The 12,361-nt window shown below is 44.5% G+C and overlaps 4 non-coding genes across 4 annotated transcripts; all 4 read right to left on the minus strand.

Annotated features, from left to right (window-relative positions):
* Positions 1 to 7,315: 7,315 nt before the first annotated feature.
* On the minus strand, positions 7,316 to 7,388 carry trnav-cac (transfer RNA valine (anticodon CAC)). Its single transcript has one exon. It is a non-coding gene; the product is annotated as a tRNA-Val (tRNA).
* A 142-nt stretch (positions 7,389 to 7,530) lies between these two features.
* On the minus strand, positions 7,531 to 7,603 carry trnai-uau (transfer RNA isoleucine (anticodon UAU)). Its single transcript has one exon. It is a non-coding gene; the product is annotated as a tRNA-Ile (tRNA).
* A 687-nt stretch (positions 7,604 to 8,290) lies between these two features.
* trnav-uac (transfer RNA valine (anticodon UAC)) lies at positions 8,291 to 8,363 on the minus strand. The gene has a single exon. It is a non-coding gene; the product is annotated as a tRNA-Val (tRNA).
* A 133-nt stretch (positions 8,364 to 8,496) lies between these two features.
* On the minus strand, positions 8,497 to 8,569 carry trnav-cac (transfer RNA valine (anticodon CAC)). The gene has a single exon. It is a non-coding gene; the product is annotated as a tRNA-Val (tRNA).
* Between the last annotated feature and the right edge of the window lie 3,792 nt (positions 8,570 to 12,361).

A 12,361-nucleotide genomic window follows, 5' to 3' on the forward strand; every position in this document is an offset into this window, starting at 1 on the left:
ACATAATTTTTGGGGTTATTCAGTTGTCTATTAGCCTCCAATAAGTACTGTACTCTATCCATGATTACAATCTGTGATCCTTTATCTGCCGGCTTAATAACTATATTCCGGTTTGACCCCAACAATTTGATGGTTTCTGACTCCAATACCGTCATATTCCCCCCAGTTACCTGCCCAGGTCGGAAGCACCTAAATGCCTCGAGATCCTTCCTAATCAATGTTTGGATGGATTGAGATATTGATTGTATTCTGGGTTCCCAAACTGAGGGATCTGTAAACGGTACAAAAGGAATGTCAGTATCATAATTAAAATGATCCAACAATTTCAGCCTTCTATGATATGTGTGTAGGTCCCTACGAAGCTCCATCCGGTCTAAAATTCCGGGAGTGGGGATAAAAGACAATCCCCGTTCCAATACATTTCTTTCTATCTCAGAAAGCATATATGAGTGTGAGAGATTAGTAATATTTGAATATGGAGCTGTATCAAAGCACTGTTCTCCCCTTACATGTTTAAATTATCCAACCAAAAGTTTAAGATGGTATTTCCTGTTTCCGGTGTCCAATGTACTGGGTCCCGTGGCAATGTGTGAAACCTAAGTTTACTGATCTCAGGTAAGTAATTACATTGCTCTAAAATCTTTCGATTAAGTTGATCCAAGAGTGACTGTTGCTGTTTTTCCAATCTATCTGAGTAGTTAATAATAGGCACATAGAGTGTAGCATTAGGAAATTTACTTTCTGCCACTTTCAGCAGTTGTTGTAGTTGCTTCCAGGAGGTCAACGCCAGCTGTTTCGACAGGCAGTTGTTTAGCCCTCCTGATAACACCACCTTCTCCACTGTTGGATGTTGTTCTAGTTTTTCTACTACTCCTTTTAGATGGTGGAACGTAGCGCCAGGGAAGCTATCTGCTTGCACTCTAGAATCGGTAAACCCAGGTATCCGTGAAATATTGGAGTCTCCAATTATAACAATTGGTTTTCTAATTGTAAGTTCCCATTCCAAAATTTTCCTGGTAGAATTTGGGTGTCTAACTGGCTCAAGGCTAATTGATCCCGGCCTCCTAACAGGTAAATTAATCACTGGGATGGAGGAGGAAGAGGAAGAAACCCCTGGGTAGGCTGCGGCCGATATGAGTGCCACTATTTTACTCTTACCTCGGCCAAGAGGAGAAGTCCCCGAGGAGAGTGGCAGCGGGGAAACCGGAGCGGCGGTAAACTGGGACCGCCCTGGGGGGCTCAGACAAGGACGTATTCAGGAAAAATTCTGTTTTGTCGTCACTTATCATCATCTGTTCCTCCCCCTCTCGGTTCCCAATCGCAACCTCACACGGGTCCCGCTCCCTCCAACTCCAGGTCCCTCCTGGCCAGAGTCAGACAAAGAGGCAATAGTATTACTACATTTTACCACAACATTGCTATATAATACCCTCTCAGGGCCATTAACAAGAGCCTGCCTCACCTGTGTGTGTTTCCCAATCTCCACCCCCTGGAGCCAGCCCTATTGTCAATTGATCTCCCGCCAATACTTGGGGTTTAGGGGAATATGTTTCAGCCATAACCGAGATGGTTTTCCCCCCCGGGGACCTAAATCCAGCTCAAGGGCTGGTATACTTGGGGGCATCCTAGAGTTTCTCCTCTTTAGTCTATTTTTACCCCACCCTTAACTAAGCCACTTGCTCCACTACCATTTCCCACTCCTACCACATTACTGGGGGCTGGAGACAGGACACCCGACAAGGGCGGAAAGGCCTCCATAGTCAATTTGCCTGGGCCTACTACCTCGCTAGCATTTGCCTTTGGGAGCATAGCCTGTAATGTTGCCACTGAGGACTCGGTAAACTTACGTCTATATCTTACCCTTGCCCAAGCAACAGCTCGATCAAAGCAGTTAATATCAAATCTCCCTACCTCCTGTAGCCCTGCTGCCAGAACTGAATCATAGTGGTCCACTAAGATGCACATATTAGTGTCCATCCAGTGGTCCGTATTCTCTCTTACCAGCTCCAAAACGGTGGGATTGGGTGAGGAAGGTTTGATAAAAGCCGTAAGTCTCACCACCTGCTTCATCATGCCAGGCGGGAAAGACCTTTTAATCTGTAATTCTGCTAGAATCTCTGCATGGTGAATGGCCTGCAACAATTTGAAATACTGTTTCGTTAGTTTAAGATCCAGGGAGGTTTTGGGGCCATCTGAGCCTAAAGTAGGTATATTCCCCCAGGGCCATCGGCTTTACCAAGGGCTCAGACCGATTTCTCCTGGGAAACATCGTTTTCTCCTACCAAGAAAGGAAGGGGAGGGGAAAAAACCTATAATACACTATATTCCCCCAAATAAGTCTCTACCATACCACAATCGTTTTTAAAGGTTAAAAGCAAAGCAAAAGCAAAAAAACAAAAAAAAAGGGGGGGAGGAAGAAAAAGGGGGGAAAAAATGCAAATCACAACATTTTAAAAGACAAAACATAAAAACATTTTAAAATCATGAAGGTCCCTCAATATTTTCCTACCAAAGAATTCTTTGGTAATGGTTCACTGACCGGAACGATTCTCTCCATTTAAAGCAGCCATATTTAGAGGTAAGAAAAAAAACTCTTTCACCTTAGTCTCTTTCCAAGCCTCCTGTTCTCGTTGGAGCTTCCTCTTGAGTGAGTTTAGTCCAAGATGCTTTCGTATGCTAAAATCAATGGAGTTAAAATTGCATTCAAAGAGTCAGTCAACCAAAAAAAAGGGGGGGTTAAAAAAGGGTTCCAAAACAATTCTAAAAGAATCCTTCAGTCCAAAAAGGAATTAAAACGGCTTTAAGAACCCAATAAGGGAACCCTCAAAAAGTTAAAAACAAGAAACAAACAAAGACCTGACGTTTCAGCTAGATCGCTTTCATCAGAGGTAATGAGTAAACGCTTACATCTGTGTTGATATAGGGAGCTGAGAGGGCGGATCCATACCTCCCAAGACATGTGTTTTGCCCAGTCCTGCGTCAATCTTCCCATTCTCCTCCAATCCACCGTCCTAATCAGGGTTAATGTTCCATCATTGTGCCCTGCTCAACAAACCAGTTAATGAGCAGTCACTGACACCTGTGTTAGTCTGGGAAGCTTTAAGGGGGCGGGACCATCCTTCCCAAAACATGTCAATTACTTGGTCCTCCATCAATCTGCTCATTCTCCTCCAATCAACAGTCCCAATTGGGGTAAGTGTTCAGTCGTTGTGGGCTACTCCAAACGAATTAAGACAACAAACACACTGAAATAATCAGGTCTAAGAAGTTTTAAATACCAAAATAATGTATAAAATGCCAGGCGCGGGCTAGGTTAGGTTTGAAAAAAAACAGACGAATCTGATATGCACTGGCACAGGCAAAACTTTAAATAAATGGTAAAAACCTAGTATAAAATACCTTAATTAAGAACAGGGGAGGGAAAAAAGAAAAAAAGAGGGGGGGGGGAAAGAAGGAAAAATAAAAAATATTTACAAACAGATTACCCGGAAGATAAACCTAGGTTTGCAACCCAAGATGCAATCCCTAAGGGATAGAAGCCAAAACCCAAGGTCAAGACCACCAGCCTGAAATTAGGATGGTCATAGACATACAGGGGTTGAAGTTCGGCACACCAGCTCCAAGAGTTAGGGCCAAACGGGGTGATATAAGGGTCAAGAGGGTATAAGGGTTAGAATTAGATGAGGGGGTATGAAAGTTAGATAAGGGGGTATAAGGGTTAGGATTAGATAAGAAGGTATAAAGGTTAAGGTTAGATAAAAGGGTATAAGGGTTAAGGTTAGAACTAAGGGGATGTAAAGGTTTAATAAAGAAATATAAAGGGTAAACTGAGGGTTAGATAAGGGGATGTAAAGGTTTGGGTAGGTAAGGGGTATCAAGGTTAGGGTTAGGGGCAGGGTTAGGGGTAGGGGTTAGGGTTAGGTTAGGGTTAGGGTTAGTGGGTTAGAGGTTAGGGGTTAGGTTAGGGTTAGGTTAGGGTTAGGTTAGGGTAAGGGTTAGGGTTAGGGTTAGGGTTAAATGGCTGGGGGTTAGGAAGGGTTAGGGATTAGGTAAGCAGTGTTGGGGTTAGGGTTAGGTTAGGGGTAGGGTTAGGCAGGGCTAGGTTAGGGTTAGGGTTGGGGTTAGGTTAGGGTTCAGAGTAGGTAGGGTTGGGGTTGAGGTTAGGGTTAGGGGTTAGGTTAGTGTTAGGGTTAGGGTTAGGGTTAGGGGTTGGGGTAGGGGTTAGGTTAGGATTAATCCAAGGTTAGGGTTAGGTAGGGTTAGGGTTAGGTTAGGGTTAGGGTTAGAGGGTTAGGTTAGGGTTAGGGTTAGGGGTTAGGGCAGGTTAGGGTTAGGGTTAGGGGTTAGGGTTAGGGTAGGGTTAGGGTTGGGTTAGGGTTAGGTTAGGTTAGGTTAGGGTTAGGTTAGGGGTTAGGTTAGGTTAGGGGTTAGGGTTTAGGGTTAGGGTTAGGGGTTAGGTGGTTAGGGTTAGAGGTTAGGTTAGAGGTTAGGGTTAGGGGTTGGGTTAGGTTAGGTTAGGTTAGAGGTTAGAGGTTAGGGTTAGGTTAGGGTTAGGGGTTAGGGTTAGGGGTTGAGGTAGGTTAGGTGGTTAGGTTAGGGTTAGGGTAGGTTAGGGTTGGTTAGGGTTAGGTTAGGGTTAGGGGTTGAGGTTAGGGTTAGGTTAGGGTTTAGGGTTAGAGGTTAGGTTAGGTTAGGGGTTAGGGTTAGGGTTAGGGTTAGGTTGGGTTAGGAGGTTAGGTTAGGTTAGGGTAGGAGGTTAGGGTTAGGTTAGGTTAGGGTTAGGGTTAGGGTTAGGGTTAGGGTAGGGATAGGTTAGGGTTAGGTTAGGGTTAGAGGTTAGAGGTTAGGGTTAGGTTAGGTTTAGGGTTAGGGTTAGGTTAGGGTTAGGTTAGGGTTAGAGGGTTAGGGTTAGGGGTTAGAGGGTTAGGGGTAGGGTTAGGGTAGGGTTAGGGTTAGGGTAGGGTTAGGGTTAGGGTTAGGTTAGGGTTAGGTTAGGGTTAGGGTTAGGGTAGGGTTAGGGTAGGGTTAGGGTTAGGGTTAGGGGTTAGGGTTAGGGTTAGGTTGTTGTTTGGTGGAGCAAACAAAGAGACATACACGCACGCAGGAGAGAGAAGCTATGAACAGTAGACTAAAACGTGATTGTGGGCTTTGTTCCAAGCGGAATATCGTGCGGATAGACCGACATTTCAAGTCTGTCCATGCACTTAAGCCTGCTACTACAGAATGGAAGCGTGCTATGCAATCTGCCGGCGTTCAACTGAGACAGCAGCCCGAATCATGGCAGTGTATGCAGCCTAACAACGGTGTTGCACCGCAGCTGGAGCCCTGGGAGAACCCTGGGTATTTCCAGTGTGTTGAAAGTGAGTTGTCCGTGGAGCAGCAGCTGGTAGACAAGGGTGAGCAGTCCGCGGTGGTGGATCAGCAGCTGTGGGACGAGAGTGAGCAGGCGGCGGCGACTGCGCCGGTGCAGTCAACCAGTCAGATCGGTGGTGAAAAATTAAATCTGACCATTTACTCTTAATCTCCTGCATTTTGGAGTCTGTCCAATTGGTCTCTTGAAAACACAACATGTCTGCCTTAACAGACACTAATACCTGCTCAAATTTGCTCATGTTTCTCAAACTGTTACCATTTAGGGATGCGACTGTAATCATTATGAATGTGTGCAGAAGTATAATCAGAGCCAAACAAGTCCTTAAAAATCCTACTTTTTCTTTTTCCAAAACCCATCATCTCCCTGGTTTTCGACAATGACCTCTTATTTTTTACAAACAACTGAAGATCCTCACTATCTATTTCATCATCCGTCTCTTTATTTGGATTTTTGGGGGGGAGCGGCGGGGAAGCCTTTTGAAAAGTGCGCTTTAACAGTGCCCGTGATTTCAGTGGACCCAGCCCACTCTTTGGTGTAATTTTTACACAGGCTTAAAGCTGGCTCAGGCACCTGAGAAGCACCTTGCACCATCTCTACCTGTGTATGTCTTTCACCCATCATGTGCTGCTGTTCCACCTTGTCAGCAGCAGAGACTAAAACGGCGTCTCGTGCTTTGCCAGGAGACATTACAGGCTCTTCAAGCTTATCTGCCACTGTCTCTGGAGTCACACTCTCCATGTCACTCTCATCCTCCCCTCTCCATAGGCACACTCCCCTCTTCCTCAGACGTGAGGTCCATTGTTTGCAAAAAGTAAGTGATTTTCTCCCCTTATTACAGCTACATCTAACTTTAGGTCTGTCACACATTTTGCACACATTTCCTATGTTCCGACATTCTCTGGCATAATGCCCTTGTTCACTACATTTGTGGCATGTGAATTCCGGACATTCCTTAAGTATGTGCCCCGGCTGAATACATAATCTACATACCTTCACTTGATTGTCGTGGATTACACGAAAATATTCAAATCCCTCGACAGTGTTAAATTTAGTAGAATATGGCAAGGATTGCACATTGTCTGTAAACTTTACCTTGCAAAATCTTGTCCCATCTACAATGTCCGTTCCTGGCCACATCCTCCTCTTGATTGGCGTGGTCGCCTTCACCTTCCAGCCTTTTAGTTTCTCTTCTATCTCCTCATCCGTAATGTATGCGGGCAAGTTCAAAAAGGACACCACCAGCTCATCGTTCCCTAGTTCTTTAGCCATGATTTGACAGTTCTTTATCTTTAGCCCGTCTATTAGTCTTTCTTTTCCATTTACATGAGACATTGTTACTTCATACTTATTCCCGTCTTTCATTCGACATCCCAGTATTGTTCCGCAAACTTCCTTTATTCCTCTCAGCAATTCCATCGTTGTTATTTTCCCTTCTCCACTTATTTCCCACGTTCACCGTCAGTTCCTTCTCATATGTTCTTTTTTTCAGTTCTTCGTTTAACATTCTGATTTCACTGTTGTCCTTTCTCGTCGTCGTTTGTATTCTTGATGTCGAAGCCATGTTGTCCGTCCGGTTATTTTAAGCAATATCCCCCAAACAGCTCACGCTGATGGGGGACAATAGCAAAAACGTTTCACAGAAACTTCAATAACAGTCACTCACAAACTTTCAAACTTATAAGTCAACTAGACCTCCAAAAAAACCGATATTCTCTCTCAAGCACTCAGACACCTGCTTCTCTTCCACTTCCTGAAACTCCAAAAAGGGGCGTGTGAAGCGAACGTGATAACCACTACACTACAGAAACTGCTGCTTGAGTTTTCTGCGAGGAGTAAACCGAATTTTAAAAATATTCATGGAACGTATTCGAATTTCCAAAATATAGAATTCATGAAATTTCCGGTTACCACTATGGTACTTCAGAATGTGCCAATGAGCGTTGTTTCCGCCTGGTTTCGAACCAGGGACCTTTTGCGTGTGAAGCAAACGTGATAACCACTACACTACAGAAACTGCTGTAAACACTTATCTGCAAGGAGGAAACCGAACTTTACTGATATTCATCGCACGTGTTCAAATTTCCAAAATTAGGCATTTATGAAAATAACTATTCTCTGTTAAAAGTACTGTACCTACTGCACGTGTCAAAGACCACTGTTTCCGCCTGGTTTCGAACCAGGGACCTTTCGCGTATAAAGCGAACGTGATAACCACTACAGTACAGAAACTGCTGTAACACTTATCTGCAAGGAGTAAACCGAATTTTACAGATATTCATGGCACGTGTTCAAATTTCCAAAATTAGGCATTTATGAAAATAACTATTCTCTGTTAATAGTACAGTACCCACTGCACATGTCAAAGAGCACTGTTTCCTCCCGGTTTCAAACTGAGGACCTTTCGCGTGTAAAGCGAACGTGATAACCACTACACCACAGAAACTACTGCTAAAATTTGCTGCAAGGAGAAAACAACATTTTAAAAATATTCATGGCACGTATTCGAATTTCCAAAAAAAGGGATTAGTGAAATTCTTTGTTAACACTATGGTACTTCTTGAATGTGTCAATGAGCATTGTTTCTCTCTGGTTTCGAACCAAGGGCCTTTTCACGTGTGATGCAAATGTGATAACCACTACACTACAGAAACTGCTGTAATACTTATCTGCAAGGAGTAAACCGAATTTTACTCAGACACCTGCTTCTCTTCCACTTCCTGAAACTCCAAAAAGGGGCGTGTGAAGCGAACGTGATAACCACTACACTACAGAAACTGCTGCTTGATTTTCCTGCAAGAAGTAAACCGAATTTTACAGATATTCAGGGAACGTATTCGAATTTCCAAAATACAGAATTTATGAAAATAACAATTCTTTGTTGAAAGTACAGTACCTACTGCACGTGTCAAAGAGCACTGTTTCCGCCCGGTTTTGAACCGAGGACCTTTCGCGTGTAAAGCGAACATGATAACCACTACACTCCAGAAACTGCTGCTTGTTTTTTCTGCAAGGAGTAAACCGAATTTTAAAAATATTCATGGAACGTATTCGAATTTCCAAAATAAACAATTCAAGAAATGTTCTGTTACCACTATGGTACTCCAGAATGTGTCAATGAGCGTTGTTTCCGCCCGGTTTCGAAACAGGGACCTTTCGCGTGTGAAGCGAAGGTGATAACCACTACACCACAGAAACTACTGCTACAATTGGCTGCAAGGAGTAAACCAAATTTAAAAAATATTCATGGCACGTATCCGAATTTCCAAAATAAGGGATTAATGAAATTCTTTGTTAACACTATGGTACTTCTTGAATGTGTCAATGAGCGTTGTTTCCTGTGTTAAATGAGGCCTCACCCCCTGGTTACACTAGTGACCATACCCCCCGTGCATCCGGCAAAGGCGGAGGTGTTGCTAACATTTACGATAGCAAATTTCAATTTACAAAAAAAATAAACAATGACTTTTTCGTCTTTTGAGCTTCTAGTCATGAAATCTATGCAGCCTACTCACTCACTTTTTATAGCTACTGTTTACAGGCCTCCTGGGCCATATGCAGTGTTCCTCACTGAGTTCCCTGAATTCCTATCGGATCTTGTAGTCATAGCAGATAATATTCTAATTTTTGGTGACTTTAACATTTACATGGAAAAGTCCACAGACCCACTCCAAAAGGCTTTCGGAGCCATCATTGACTCAGTGGGTTTTGTCCAACATGTCTCTGGACCTACTCACTGCCACAGTCATACTCTGGACCTAGTTTTGTCCCATGGAATAAATGTTGTGGATCTTAATGTTTTTCCTCATAATCCTGGACTATCGGACCACCATTTTATTATGTTTGCAATTGCAACAAATAATCTGCTCAGACCCCAACCAAGGAGCATTAAAAGTCGTGCTATAAATTCTCAGACAACCCAAAGATTCCTTGATGCCCTTCCAGACTGCCTCTGCCTACCCAAGGACGTCAGAGGACAAAAATCAGTTAACCACCTAACCGAGGAACTCAATTTAACCTTGCGCAATACCCTAGATGCAGTTGCACCCCTAAAAATTAAAAACATCTGTCATAAGAAACTAGCTCCCTGGTATACAGAAAATACACGAGCTCTGAAGCAAGCTTCCAGAAAATTGGAACGGAAATGGCGCCACACCAAACTGGAAGTCTTCCGACTAGCTTGGAAAGACAGTACCGTGCAGTATCGAAGAGCCCTCACTGCTGCTCGATCATCCTATTTTTCCAACTTAATTGAGGAAAATAAGAACAATCCGAAATTTCTTTTTGATACTGTCGCAAAGCTAACTAAAAAGCAGCCTTCGCAAATGGAGGATGGCTTTCACTTCAGCAGTAATAAATTTATGAACTTCTTTGAGGAAAAGATCATGATCATTAGAAAGCAAATTACAGACTCCTCTTTAAATCTGGGTATTCCTCCAAAGCTCCATTGTCCTGAGTCTGCACAACTCTGCCAGGACCTAGGATCAAGGGAGATACTAAAGTGTTTTAGTACTATATCTCTTGACACAATGATGAAAATAATCATGGCCTCCAAACCCTCAAGCTGCATACTGGACCCTATTCCAACTAAACTACTGAAAGAGCTGCTTCCTGTGCTTGGCCCTCCTATGTTGAACATAATAAATGGCTCTCTATCCACCGGATGTGTACCAAGCTCACTAAAAGTGGCAGTAATAAAGCCTCTCTTGAAAAAGCCGAATCTTGATCCAGAAATTATAAAAAACTATCGGCCTATATCAAATCTTCCATTCCTATCAAAAATTTTAGAAAAAGCTGTTGCACAGCAACTCACTTTCTTCCTGAAGACAAACAATGTATACGAAACGCTTCAGTCTGGTTTTAGACCCCATCATAGCACTGAGACTGCACTTGTGAAGGTGGTAAATGACCTTTAATGACGTCAGACCGAGGCCCTGCATCTGTCCTCGTGCTCCTAGATCTTAGTGCCGCTTTTGATACCATCGATCACCACATTCTTTTGGAGAGATTGGAAACCCAAATTGGTCTACACGGACAAGTTCTGGCCTGGTTTAGATCTTATCTGTCGGAAAGATATCAGTTTGTCTCTGTGAATGGTTGGTCCTCTGACAAATCAATTGTAAATTTCAGTGTTCCTCAAGGTTCCGTTTTAGGACCACTATTGTCTTCACTATATATTTTACCTCTTGGGGATAGGGTTAGGGTTAGGGTTGGGGTTGGGGTTGGGGTTGGGGTTAGGGGTTAGGGTTAGGGTTAGGGTAGGGTTAGGGGTAGGGGTAGGGTTAGGGTTAGGGGTTAGGGTTAGGGTTAGGGGTTAGGGTTAGGGGTTAGGGTTAGGGTTTAGGGTTAGGTTAGGGTTAGGGTTAGAGGGTTAGGGTTAGGTTAGGGTTAGGGTTAGAGGGTTAGGGTTAGAGGGTTAGGGTTAGGGTTTAGGGGTTAGGGTTGAGGTTAGGGTTAGGGTTGGGGTTGGGGTTGGGGTTAGGGTTAGGGTTAGAGGTTAGGGTTAGGGTTAGGTTGTTGTTTGGTGGAGCAAACAAAGAGACATACACGCACGCAGGAAGGCAGGAGGGAGAAGCTATGAACAGCAGACTAAAACGTGATTGTGGGCTTTGTTCCAAGCGGAATATTGTGCGGATAGACCGACATTTCAAGTCTGTCCATGCACTTAAGCCTGCTACTACAGAATGGAAGCGTGCTATGCAATCTAGCCGGCGTTCAACTGAGAGACAGCAGCCCGAATCATGGCAGTGTATGCAGCCTAACAACGGTGTTGCACCGCAGCTGGAGCCCTGGGAGAACCCTGGGTATTTCCAGTGTGTTGAAAGTGAGTTGTCCGTGGAGCAGCAGCTGGTAGACAAGGGTGAGCAGTCCGCGGTGGTGGATCAGCAGCTGTGGGACGAGAGTGAGCAGGCGGCGGCGACTGCTCCGGTGCAGTCAACCAGTCAGATCGGTGGTGAACCATGCTCGGAACCGAGGGAGCAAGTCTGCGTCATGGTGACTTCCACGGAGAGCGAGAGTGATGAAGGCGGCGGTGTGTCCTCCAGAATTGAAGGTTGGAGGAATGGAATTTTGACTGAATATGAACACTTTGCTATGGGTAAAAACCCTTCAGTTAAACGAATTGACAATAGTCGCACCAGTCTATCCAGAGTACGACAATTCCTCCGCTATATGTCAGAGGGCAAGGCCGATGAAGGACTGTGTTCTCTGGATAACTACAGACGTGTGTCTGAGTGGTATGGTGAATGTGAAGACCGTTGTTTGGCACCATCCACATTAAAAATGTACCGAGCTGATGTTCGAAGTTTCCTGAATTATCTTATTCAGTTCCGACCAAAAGGTCTGCAGGCTAAAGCCAGTGGAATTCGAAAGGTGTTACTCTGCTTGGCAAAGATGGACAGGGATTCGCGGCAGAGCCAGGCAACACACAGGGCAAAATTCCGCAAACGGTGCAGGGACGAGGTGCTCAGCGCTGCGGAGTTAAGCCGGTTTGTTGAGCTAAGTAATCAAGCTATTCCTTCGGTTCTCAGTAGGCTGGAGGTCCGAGCCACCTGCGCTGATAGACGTAGGTTTGCGGCTCTCATGTCCAGCCGGTTGGCCATCTTTAATGGCACTCGACGATCCCCAGTCACCACCTTCAGTGAGAGGGAATTTACTGAAGTAACCCCGGAAAGTGGGGGTTATCAGATGTGCATTTCAAGCCACAAAACGAACTATAGCTTCGGTGAGTGCAGAGTTGTTCTATCTGAGCAGGAATACACTTGGCTTAAACGATTCCATCAGATCAGGCCTAATCTGAGTGGAATCACCTCAGACACAACACTCTTCTTTTTCACGTCCTGCGGTCAACCGTACGGCAATCTCTGTGAGTATGTGGGCCAGATATTTGCAGAGTTTGGCATTGGAAGTAAAGTCACCTTCGGTACAATTCGACGAAGCGTTGCTACATTGAACTTTAATCAAGGCTCGGTTACAGACCGGGGAACTGTG

This window comes from Salmo salar, chromosome ssa18, assembly GCF_905237065.1.
Source record: "Salmo salar chromosome ssa18, Ssal_v3.1, whole genome shotgun sequence".
In the NCBI taxonomy this organism is placed as follows: domain Eukaryota; kingdom Metazoa; phylum Chordata; class Actinopteri; order Salmoniformes; family Salmonidae; genus Salmo; species Salmo salar.